At 35.5% G+C, this 11913-nt stretch overlaps 1 non-coding gene across 1 annotated transcript; it reads right to left on the reverse strand.

The window, feature by feature from the left end:
• Positions 1-8476: 8476 nt before the first annotated feature.
• LOC127746882 (small nucleolar RNA R71) lies at positions 8477-8584 on the reverse strand. Its single transcript, XR_008008694.1, has one exon. It is a non-coding gene; the product is annotated as a small nucleolar RNA R71 (small nucleolar RNA).
• Between the last annotated feature and the right edge of the window lie 3329 nt (positions 8585-11913).

The following is an 11913-nucleotide window of genomic DNA, read 5'->3' on the forward strand; positions in this document are numbered from 1 at the left end:
TCATAAATTTGCAATAAGTAATTTATAATTATTATTAATTATATATAATTAAACTGACTCACAACCTAATTATGAGCTTATTGGAATTTAAATTTGACTAATTGAATATGTCAACTCAAATTTAGACTCAAATTCGATTAATTAATTCATAAACTCTACTATTCATCTTCCATTAGATAAGATTACCTGGAAGAAAATAAATGAATAAAGGCCTCCAAAGATAAAGAAACAATGCATTCTCGACCGATATAACAATACGAAATCTCCATGAAAATGAAGTATACCTTGACAAAATCATAATGAATTCATAAAAATGATAAAATGATTGTTTTATGTACAGCAACCTAAATCTAAGTTTTTGTACAGTTGGAAAACAAATGCAAAAATATTCTCTAAAAAAATACTATCCAAGGTTCTTGTTCTTGCATCTGAAAACGGCCATCACCAAAAAAAATCATATAAATCAATGGTACCAGACATCTAAAGAAACTGTCTCTTACCAAAATTTCATTTCATATTACAACATATGCAGACAACAAATGCTGTAGGTAATATGGAAACTCTATAATGGTTATTCAACATGCATGCTCTCATGAACACTAATCAACTAATCAACTAATCAATGCCTCAACAACAAGGTTTAGCACCTAACAACTAGTCAATTATTAAAGTTTGAACAATAAACTATAACAATTAATCATGTTTCAAGCAATCAGCACCAAAAATTAATCATTTAATCATGCTTCAAACAATTAGTTTCGACTTTCAACAATTAATCACTTAATAGTTAATAATGCTTTAAGCAATCAGCACTAAAGAATTAATCAACAATAATTATTCATGCTTCAAGCAATCAACATCAAGATTTAAAAGTAACAATTAATCATGTTTCAACAATTATTATTACAACAAATTAGATATATACCTAAGATTAGTGGAAGACAGAAAAGAATGCAGAGTTGGCGACGACAGGGATAGTGGTTGGGGTGGAAGGGTCGAACAGGGTTAGCACCGGCAAGAAGACACTGTGTGACGGCAAGGAGTGGTGATGGTAGTTGTGATTTCCACAGCTGACTTCGCGACGGAAAGAGCTGTGCGAATCTCCAAGATGGCTCCAGGAACTTCGACGGTGAGTGACTTCCACAGAACTTGCGACGGTGGATTTGGTTGGACGGAGGCGTTCCCACGAGAACGAGAGGTGAGAGTGGAGGACTGGAGGGTGGAGGCTTGAGAGTGGTGTCTGGGTGAAGAACTAAAGACTGAAGAGTGAAGACTGAAGGCAAGGGTTCTTCTGGATCTGTGGGCAAAACACAGCATTTTGGACAAAATTTAAAAAACCGACCGATTCCTGATCAGTTTGACGATTCAATTCTGGTTCTTGAATTTGACAATTTTGCCTTCTGTTTGAACCGTGTTTGTTGACGATTCCGGTTTGACCGATTCAATTGGCCAGTTCGAACCGATTTTCAGAACATTGATTATAATCGAGTGTGTAGTGTATTCCTGTTATAGTATTATATCGGATAAGAAGGATAAATTACACAATTATAGTTGTAATTACATATATAGAAAATTGTTAGTAACAATTTTATAATAAAATATATAGCGTAATAAAAACATTTCTTACTATTTCTTTAAAAAAAATTAATCAAATAAAATTGTTACTCACTATTTTTATTCAAAAAAAATCACAAAATACTCCTCATAAATCATAATTTTTCTTTTTTCCCAATAATCATTGTATTAATGAAATTTAATCAAAACTCCCGTATTTTAGCAAATCACGCATATGTTCCCAATATAAAAAAAAAAAGTTAGACTTAGTCTTTTGGTATTATGCTAGGATTTTACTTTGAAAATAATTTTTTATTTTTTAGTACCAAAATTTCTTCCTACGTAACTTTTCAAAGCCATTAATATTTTGCAATAATATAAAGTGCAGGAATTGAATAACAAAAAATGAAAAGGAGAAACTCACATACATTTGTGATCTAGTTAAGTGTAAATAAGAATTTTAAATGTATAAATTATGTGAATTAATGAAAGCTCCATGAATCTTTTTCACTAAGCCCTGTATAAGAACGAATATTACTATATATAAAACCTATATTTGGAATCAAGCCTTGCACATATTGTTACTTCGACAGGATAAATATTGGGGATCGATAAGCCAAAGTTGATTTCATGATTATAGGAGATCGAGGGAAGGAGTTGTCGAAAGGAGAATTCGAAAGAAATTCAAATTCAATGTAGTTGCTTATAAATTGACAATTTGCAGAGGAATTGAGATGGTCTCGACAGCATGGTGATCGAAAGAGATTCGATTATCAATCTTTTTAACTAACAGAGAGATCAGTTTTTAAGATTGGTAAACGTGATGTATGAGACGGTTATCAGACATGTATTTGGCAAAAATGGTTATTTTTGAGTCCATTTTCAGATGAATATATGGTAGCACAGGATTGGTGGAAATGCCTATAAATAAAGTGGCAAATGACGAACAAAGGGTTAGAATTTTTTTCACAAACATACTTTCACAATCTCTCATATTCCAGTAACTTTTGATACTTTATCTTGAGTTTATTTTTTGTAGGTTTTCTTCCATTTTTCTTGCATTCTCTTTACAAATTTTGAATTTTATATTTATGCATGCTTCTTTCATTTTCATTTTAACGTTAATTTATTTTTTTTGTTTTTATTAATTTCATCATTTTCTTTTAAAACCTTCAAGATTCTGTGAATGTCTCTTTATTTTATGTTTATATCACTTTAGTTTTCTGAAAAATAATTTCAACTGTAAAGTTATTTTATTTTATATCATTTTTCAAGTCTACGGATTTTTTCCTTTATCATTGACAAAGTAAAAGACTTTGATGCACATAAAACTGGTACCATAAATAGGAGTAGGTTTTGCTCTCAGATATTAGGCTACAAACCATTCAGATTATTTATGATTGATCATTACTTTTAATTGCAAAAAATCTGTAAAACAAATTGGTACACCTAGTCAAACAATTTTCATTAACTATGTCAAGATTTTTGTTTTTGCAGTGTCATGCAGAAAAGTTTTTATCATTAGTGCATGCTATTGTGCAATGATAAAATTATTAACATGGCTGAAGAAACTCTTGGTAGTAATGTATAGTCAAATACACTAATGGTTGTTGCACAAATTTCTATAAATTCAGTGTCACATGTAGAAGGAAGTACCCAAAATTTGGAGAATAATTCTGACAAAATGTTGCTCAGTTTAATACAAATTCTGGCGGTAACGGGCACATCCCATGCCCTAGAAGTAACTTCCAAAAGTAACTTTATGGGGGCACATCCCTGGCCCTAGAATCAACCGCAAGTAACTTCCGAATGGCTTCCATTTGGCCTTCCTCTTGGTTATGTGCCACCTATAGCAACAATGCCATTAGTTGGGAGGGGGGATATGAGCCTCCAAGTCGATTTGGAAGTGCGCCAGTTGTGGTAAATAACTAACCACCATTTTCTTATCCTGACATGAGTCAAGATTATCAAGTTGGCTCATTATTGAATAGTGCAGGGTTGATGGATGTTATTTGACAATACATAGATAAAAGCCATCATGATTTGGTAAAATTTGTTGACTCAACAAATGACTACCATTTTAAATTGTATTAGAGCTGACAATAATACTAAGTAAGTATGACCAATTACCTAGGCAAGTCAAACGAATTGTCAAGATTTAACAATGAGGATATCCCACATGACAATCCCAATGAGGTAGTTCATTCTCACGTTGTTCGATGAGGTCAAGATGCTGATGCAGTTTTGAATAAAATTTGAGCTAATCAGCGTGGCGATCAATATCAAATAACAAGAATCGTCGTCAATTAGGGATAAATGTAGATTTTATAAATTGACCATACGTTTGTTTTAGCTTTTCTGGATGTAGTTTGAATGGCTAAAGTGCCAAGGGACATAAATAGACCAAAAACTGTGATAAAATTTTTTGGGAAAGTGAGTGAGTCCACTGTTGAGCACATTGCTAGATATTTAGTCAAATTAGGAAATCTAGCAAACAATGAAGATTTGAAAATATTTTTTTTCTTTTTCTTTAACAAAAAATGTTTTTACCTGATTTTTGAATTTGAGGCCCAATTCAGTCTTCACATAGGTATAATTGAAATTTTTTTTTCATATTCAATTTTATAGAGGGAAACTAAAGGTAACCTTGTCCAAATGGAAACTATGGGTCAAGGATTTACTATGCGTCGAAAGTTAGTTAAGGTGCATACCGCTGATTTAGTTCATTTAGCTGAAAGAGTTAGACAAATTGTGTTGCTTAAAAAAGAAAAATAGGATTTTGAAAAGGAAAGAAAATACAAAAACTACAAACCTTTAGCTCAGAAAGAGAAAGTCTCATATGTTGAAATGGAGTCTTCGAGTAAAGACTCAAAACATGAATGTGTTGAAGTCGATTTGGCTAAATTAAAGAAAGGTCCTCCTTATGTTTGCCCTTTGCTAAAGAAAATTATTAATTTTGATAAATCTAGCGAATTGAAATATAAGAGTGGAAATTGATGAGCGGATAATTTATACGCTTTTTGGCATTATTTGTAGGTAGTTTTTAGTTTGTTTTAGTTACTTTTATTATATTTTTATTAGTTTTGATGCAAAAATTACATTTCTGGACTTTACTATGAGTGTGTGTATTTTTCTATAATTTCAGGTATTTTCTAGCTGAAGTTGAGGGACCTGAGCAAAAATCTGATTCAGAGGCTGAGAAAGGACTGCAGATGTTGTTGGATTCTGACCTCCCTACACTCAAACACGTTTTTCTAGAGCTACAGAAGTCTAATTGGCACGTTCTCAACTGGGCTGAAAAGCTAACATCTTGAGCTTTCCATCAATGTATAATAGTTCATACTTTACTCGATATTTGATGGCCCAAATTGGCGTTCAAACGCCAGCCAGAGACCCTTTTTCTGGCGTAAAACACGGAATTGGCACCAGAACTGGAGTTAAACGCCCAAACTGGCATCCAAGCTGGCGTTTAACTCTAGAAAAGGCCTATGCACGTGTAAAGCTCAATGCTCAGCCCAAGCACACACCAAGTGGGCCTCGGAAGTGGATTTCTGCACTATCTGCACTTAGTTACTTATTTTCTGTAATCCTTAATAACTAGTTTAGTATAAATAGCACTTTTTACTATTGTATTCGGGGAGATCTTATGCTTATTTTTCACATTTGGGAGGCTGGCCATTCGGCCATGCCTAGACCTTTTTCTCTTATGTATTTTCCAACGGTGGAGTTTCTACACCTCATAGATTAAGGTGCGGAGCTCTGCTGTTCTTCATGAATTAATGCAAGTATTATTGTTTCTCTTTCAATTCACGCTTACTTCTTCTCCAAGATATACTCTCGTAGTTAATTCAGTTAAGTCAGAATGAAGGAGTGACCTGTGACAATCACCCACTATCTTCGCTACTCGCTTAGCCAAGATTCGCGTGCCTGGCAACCACAAGTAGTTTACATGATGTTCAACGTAGTCATTGGACGACAGCCGGAGTATAGTCTCTTGGGTCTCTGATCCACGGATTTTACTTGCCTTTCCTGACAACAGAGCATTCGAATCCATGAGATTAGAACCTTCGTGGTAGAGGCTAGAACCAATTGGCAGCATTCCCGAGATCCGAAAAGTCTAAACCTTGTCTGTGGTATTTCGAGTAGGATCTGGGATGGGATGACTGTGACAAGTTTCAAACTCATGAATGTTGGGGGCAATGACAATGTGCAAAAGAATAGAGAGATCCTATTCCAACACAAGTGAGAACCAACAGATGATTAGCCGTGCGGTAGCTGTGCTTGGTATTTTTCATCCGAGACGAGAGATCCGACAGTTGATTAGTCGTACAGAAACCGTACCTAGACCATTTTCATTGAGAGGACAGATGGTAGCCATTGACAACGGTGATCCACCAACATACAGCTTGCCATGGAAGGGAGCTCGCATGATTGGAGGAAGATAATAGGAAAGCAGAGGTTCAGAAGCAACAAAGCATCTCCAAACGCTTATCTGAAATTCCCACCAATGAATTACATAAGTATCTTTATTTTAATTTACGTTTTATTTATCTTTCAATTATCAAAACTCATAACCAATTGAATCCGCTTGACTAAGATTTACAGGATGACCATAGCTTGCTTCAAGCCGGCAATCTCCGTGGGATCGACCCTTACTCGTGTAAGGTTTTATTACTTGGACGACCCAATGCACTTGCTGGTTAGTTGTATCGGAGTTGTGAAAAGTGTGACCACAATTCCATGCACCAAGTTTTTGGCGCCGTTGCCGGGAATTGTTCGAGTTTGGACAACTGACGGTTCATCTTGTTGCTTAGATTAGGTAACCTTCTTTCTTGTTTCAACATTTATTTTCTTTTCAAAAAGTTTTTTTTTTAAAAAAATATTTTAAACAAATTTTTTTTAATAAAATCATAAAAACAAAAAAATTATGTGTTTCTTGTTTGAGTCTTGTGTCAAATTTTAAGTTTGGTGTCAACTGCATTTTTTTAATTTAATTTTCTTAAAATTTTCGAAAATTCATGCATTATGTTCTTCATGATCTTCAAGTTGTTCTTGATGATTTTCCTTGTTTAATCTTTAATTTTTCTTGTTTTGTGTCTTTTCTTGTTTTTCTTGTGCATTTTCGAATTGTTAGTGTCCCTAGTACAAAAGTTCTTAAGTTTGGTGTCTTGCATGTCTTTCTTTTCCTAAAAATTTTCAAAAATATGTTCTTGATGTTCATCATGATCTTCAAAGTGTTCTTGGTGTTTATCTCGATATTCAAAGTGTTCTTGCATGCATTAGTTATTTTGATTTTAAATTTTTATGATTTGTTTCATTTTGTTGTTTTTCTCTCTCCTCATTAAAAATTCAAAAAAAATCTTTTCCTTATTCTTCTCATAATTTTCGAAATTTTGAGTTGACTTGGTCAAAAATTTTTAAAATTTAGTTGTTTCTTATTAGTCAACTCAAAATTTCAATTTAAAAACTGTATCTTTTCAAATATTTTTCAAAATCAATTCTTTTTCATTTTTTTTATGATTTTCGAATTTCATTCTTAAAATCTTTCAAAATCGTTTTCATTTTTCTTTTAATGTTTTCGAAAATTTTAAAACTAATTTTTCAAAATCTTTTTCTTAATTTTATTTCATATTTTCGAAAATCCTTCCTAACAATTAATGTTTTGATACAAAAATTTCAAGTTTATTACTTTCTTTTTAAGAAAAGTTCAATATTTGAATTCTTGAATCATATCTTTTAGTTTCTTGTTAGTCAAGTCATCAACTTTAATTTTAAAAATCAAATCTTTTTAATTTCTTTTTCAATTCTTTTTCAAAATAAATTTCAATCATATCTTTTTAAAATTTTAATTTCAAAATCTTTTTCTAACTTCTTATCTTTTCAAAATTTATTTTCAAATCTTTTACAACTAATTACTTGACTTGTTTGTTTTAATTTTAAAAATTTTACTATTTCTTATCTTTTTCAAAACCACCTAACTACTTTTCCGCTTCTAATTTTCGAAAATCACTAACCACTTTTTCAAAAATCTTTTTAATTAACTAATTGTTTTAGTTTTTAATTTTCTTGTATTTCTTTTTCAAATTTTCGAAACTAACTTAATTAATTAAATAAAAATAAAAATAAAAATATTTTTCTTTTCCCTCTTCTTAAAATTCGAATACTCTCTCTCATCTCTTTCTATTTATTTTATTTATTTACTAATATTTCTCTTCTACTCATCTAATAATTCAAACCCTCTCCATCTCTCTGTGTTCGAATTCTTCTTATTCTCTTCTCTACCTCATTCTTCTATTCTTCTTTTCTTTCGACACACAAAGGAATCTCTATATTGTGACATAGAGGATTCCTCTTCTCTCTTTGTTCTCTTCTTTTTTATATGAGCAGGAACAGGATTAAAGACATTCTTGTTGAAGCTGATCCTGAACCTGAAAGGACTCTGAAGAGGAAGCTAAGAGAAGCTAAAGCACAACACTCCGGAGAGGACCTTACAGCAAATTTCGAAAAAGAAGCAGACATGGCAGCTGAACCTGAGAACAATGGTGGAGATGTAAGGAAGATGCTTGGTGACTTTACTACACCAACTTCTAACTTCTATGGAAGAAGCATCTCAATTCCTGCAATTGGAGTAAACAGCTTTGAGCTTAAGCCTCAATTTGTTTCTCTAATGCAGCAGAATTGCAAGTTTTATGGACTTTCATTGGAAGATCCTCATCAGTTCTTAGCTGAATTCTTGCAAATCTGTGACACTATTAAGACCAATGGGGTTGATCTTGAGGTCTACAGAATTATGCTTTTCCCCTTTGCTGTAAGAGACAGAGTTAGGATATGGTTAGACTCACAACCTAGAGAAAGCTTGAACTCTTGGGAAAAGTTGGTCAATGCTTTCTTGGCCAAATTCTTTCCACCTCAAAAGATGAGCAAGCTTAGAGTGGAAGTTCAAACCTTCAGACAGAAGAAAGGTGAATCCCTCTATGAAGCTTGAGAAAGATACAAGCAATTGATCAGAAGGTGTCCTTCTAACATGCTTTCAGAATGGAGCATCTTATGCATATTCTATGATGGTCTGTCTAAATTGTCCAAGATGTCATTAGACCACTCTGCTGGTAGATCTCTTCATTTGAAAAAAACCCCTGCAGAAGCACAGGAACTCATTGAGATGGTTGCAAATAACCAGTTCATGTACATTTCTGAAAGAAATCCTGTGAATGCCATATTGGCTCAGAACAAAATATTGACTCAGCAAGTCAATATGATTTCTCAGAATCTGACTGGATTACAAGCTTTATCCGGTAGTACTAAAGAAGCCTCCTCTGAAGAAGAAGCTTATGACCCTGAGAATCTTACAATGGAAGAGGTAAATTACATGGGAGAATCCTATGGAAACACCTATAATCCTTCATGGAGAAATCATCCAAATTTCTTATGGAAGGATCAACAGAAGCCTCAACAAGGCTTCAATAATAATAATGGTGGGAGAAATAGGTTTGGCAATGGTAAGCCCTTTCCATCATCTTCTCAGCAACAGACAGAGAATTTTGAGTAGAGTTTCTCTGGCTTAGCAACCATAGTCTCTGATCTATCTAAGACCACTCTCAGTTTCATGACTGAAACAAGGTCCTCCATAAAAAATTTGGAGGCACAAGTGGGTCAACTGAGTAAAAAAGTTACTGAATTCCGTTATAGTACACTCCCAAGCAATATAGAAGAGAATCCAAAGAGAGAGTGCAAGTCCATCAATATATCCAAAGTGGCCGAACCTATAGAGGAGGAAGATGCAGTGATTTCCAGTGAGGAAGACCTCAGTGGACGTCCCCTGACCACTAAGGAGTTCCCTAATGAGGAACCAAAGGAATCTGAGGCTCATACAGAGACCATAGAGATTCCACTAAACTTACTGTTGCCATTCATGAGCTCTGATGAGTATTCTTCCTCTGAAGAGGATGAAGATATTGCTGAAGAGCAAGTTGCTCGATATCTATGAGTAATCATGAAGCTGAATGCCAAGTTATTTGGTAATGAGACGTGGGAGGATGAACCTCCATTGCTCATCAATGAACTGAATGCCTTGGTTCAGTAGAAATTACCTCAGAAGAAATCGGATCCCGGAAGGTTCTTAATACCTTGTACCATAGGCACCATGACCTTTGAGAGGGCTCTGTGTGACCTGGGGTTAGGTATAAACCTCATGCCATTCTCTGTAATGGAGAAACTAGGGATCTTTGAGGTACAAGCTGCAAGAATCTCACTAGAGATGGCAGACAAATCAATGAAACAGGCTTATAGACTTGTAGAGGATGTCTTGATGAAGGTTGAAGGCCTTTACATCCCTGCTGACTTCGTAATCCCAGACACTGGGAAGGATGAGGATGAATCCATCATCTTTGGAAGACCTTTCCTAGCCACAGCAAGGGCTGTGATTGATGTGGACAGAGAGTTAGTCCTTCAATTGAATGAGGACTACCTTATATTTCAGGCTCAAGAATCTTCTTCTGTAAACATGGAAAAGAAGCATGAAAAGCTTCATCCAATTCTCTCCATATAGAGTCAAGCAAAGCCCCCACATTCAAACTCTAAGTTTGGTGTTGGGAAGCCACAATCATGCTCTGAGTGTCTGTGAAGCTCTGTAAGAGCTTACTGTCAAGCTATTGACATTAAAGAAGCGCTTATTGGGAGGCAACCCAATCTTATTTATCTATGTTATTTACTTTTTCACTTCATTTTCCATTGTTAGTTTATGTTTTCTTTAGGTTGATGATCATATGGAGTCAGAAAAATAGCTACAGAATTAAAGCGGAATAAAAAACAACATCAAGAATAGCACACCCTGGAGGACAGGGTTACTGGCGTTTAACGCCAGTAAGGATAGCAGAATGGGCGTTTAACGCCCAGTCTAGCAGTATTCTGGGCGTTTAACACCCAATCTGGCAGCATTCTAGGCGTTAAACGCCAGAATTGGCAGATAGACTGGCGTTTAATGCCAGAAAAGGATGTCTGACTGGCGTTACATGCCAGAAAGGGGCATCAGCCTGGCGTTTAATGCCAGGAAAGGCAGCAGACTGGCGTGTAAACACCAGATAGGGCTGTCCAAGGGTGTTTAAATGCCAGAAAGGTGCATGGACCAGAATTCCTTGAAACCTCAGGATTTATGGACCTCACAGGATTCCCACCTACCCCACTCACTCTCTCTCCTCTTCACACCTTTCCATAATACTCTTCCCCAAACACCATTCACCTATCAAGTCCTACCCTCTTCCCCATAATCTCTTCACCACTCACATCCATCCACTATTATCCAAAAACCCATCATAAAACCCCACCTACCTCACCATTCAAATTTAAAACATTTCCCTCCCAAACCCAACCCCTTCTTACACGAATTCCCCCTCTCTCTCTTACCCTATAAATATCCCTCCTTACCACCTTCAAATTCACACATCATAAACACTTAAACCCCCCGTTGGCCGAATTCAAAACACCCCTCTATCTCCTCCATTTCTTCTTTTTCTCCTCCTTTTTTTCTTCTTTTGCTCAAGGACGAGCAAACCTTTTAAGTTTGGTGTGGGGCAAAGATCTGCTTTTTGTTTTTCCATAACCATTAATGACACCTAAAGCCGGAGAAACCTCTAGAAAGAGGAAAGGGAAGACAGTTGCTTCCACCTTCGAGTCATGGGAGATGGAAAGATTCATCTTAAAGGTCCATCAAGACCACTTCTATGAAGTTGTGGCCAAGAAAAGGGTGATCCCCGAGGTTCCCTTCATGCTAAAAAAGAGTGAATATCCAGAGATCCGACGTAAGGTTTGGAGAAGAGGTTGGGAAGCTCTCACCAACCCCATCTAACAAGTCGGAATCTTAATGGTTTAAGAGTTCTATGATAATGCATGGATCACTAAGAACCATAATCAAAGTGTGAACCCAAACCCAAAGAATTGGCTCACAATGGTTCGGGAAAAATACTTGGATTTCAGTCTGGAAACCATGAGATTGGCATTTAACTTGACAATGATGCAAGGAGATCCTCATCCTTTCACTAGAAGGGTCAACTTTGATCAAAGATTGGACCAAGTCCTCATAGACATTGGTGTGGAAGGAGCACAATGGAAGAGAGACTCAAAAGGTAAGCTGGTTCAATTGAGAAGGCTTGACCTCAAACCCGTGGTAGAGGATGGTTGGAGTTCATTTAACGCTCTATCATTCCTACTAGCAACCGGTCCGAAGTAACTGTGGATTGGGCTATTATGATCCATAGTATCATGATTGGAGAGGAAGTAGAATTTCATGAGATCATACCTCTAGAACTATACAAGGTGGCTGATAAGCCCTCTACTTTGGCAAGGTTAGCCTTTCCTCATCTCATC

The sequence above is a fragment of the Arachis duranensis genome, chromosome 4 (assembly GCF_000817695.3).
Source record: "Arachis duranensis cultivar V14167 chromosome 4, aradu.V14167.gnm2.J7QH, whole genome shotgun sequence".
NCBI lineage: Eukaryota > Viridiplantae > Streptophyta > Magnoliopsida > Fabales > Fabaceae > Arachis > Arachis duranensis.